This window comes from Camelina sativa, chromosome 5, assembly GCF_000633955.1.
Source record: "Camelina sativa cultivar DH55 chromosome 5, Cs, whole genome shotgun sequence".
In the NCBI taxonomy this organism is placed as follows: Eukaryota; Viridiplantae; Streptophyta; class Magnoliopsida; order Brassicales; family Brassicaceae; genus Camelina; species Camelina sativa.
Window position 1 is genome coordinate 16,184,644 of NC_025689.1, and position 1,094 is coordinate 16,185,737.

Sequence of the window (1,094 nt, forward strand, 5' to 3'; positions counted from 1 at the left end):
GTTCAGGGTTCAGGGTTCAGGGTTCTTTGTGATTTGTCTGTAATCTCAGTCATAAAGACTGAGATTTCTTTGTGATTTGTTTGTAATCTCAGTCATAAGGACTGAGATTTCTTTGTGATTTGTCCCTAATTTCAGTCACAAAAACTGAGATTTCTAGGGTTCAGGGTTCAAGGTTCACGGTTTCGTTGTGATTTGTCTGTAATCTTAGTCATAAAGACTGAGATTTCTTTGTGATTTGTCTGTAATCTCAGTCATAAAGACTGAGATTTCTAGGGTTCAGGGTTCAGGGTTCAGGGTTCAGGGTTCAGGGTTCAGGGTTCAGGATTCAGGATTCAGGGTTCAGGATTCAGGGTTCAGGGTTTTTTTGTGATTTTTCCCTAATCTCAGAGATTTCTTTAAGTCATTAGTTACCAGATTATTTTGTGATGTCTTTAGACGGAGACAGATTCGAATATTGATTCCTTATGGTAAGAATTAAGTACCTGTGACGATTTCTCGGAAAAACGGGACAGATTCCGTTAACTCCTCTGCGGTTTTGCCCTTCCACTTGGGGGAGCCTGATGGGACGGCGTTAGGTTCTGCAACTCGCCACTGGCAACAGGAAACATCAGCGCTGTGACTTGATGATTCCTGAGACACTTCTTCATTGCTCTGAATCGTATGGACTGCACCATTTAGCTGAAATCGCCCTTCTTGTGTTTTCTTCTGATCTTCTTCTGATAGACCCATTTCACCCCTAAAAATTCAGACAACGGTAATGTGTTACTCTCTACCTATCTGTCACCAAGTAATATGGAAACCGCGAGAAAACGAGCAGGCCAAGAAACTCTGTACTTACCTCCATAGCCGTTCTACAATCTCTCCTTTGTTCATGTGCTGCTCCAAGATACTAGGTACATCTTCTGGCGTCACATACCCATACCCATACCTAGACACAAGAATGATTCTATCATCAAGTCAAAATCAGGGTATGATTGATTTGGACATTACAGAGAACGTCAAAGTTCAATCAACATCTTAATTTTTAAATAGAACACTCAAAATGAATTCTTGATCTACTTTGGAAAATTATTATAAAACCACATGAAAGAAAG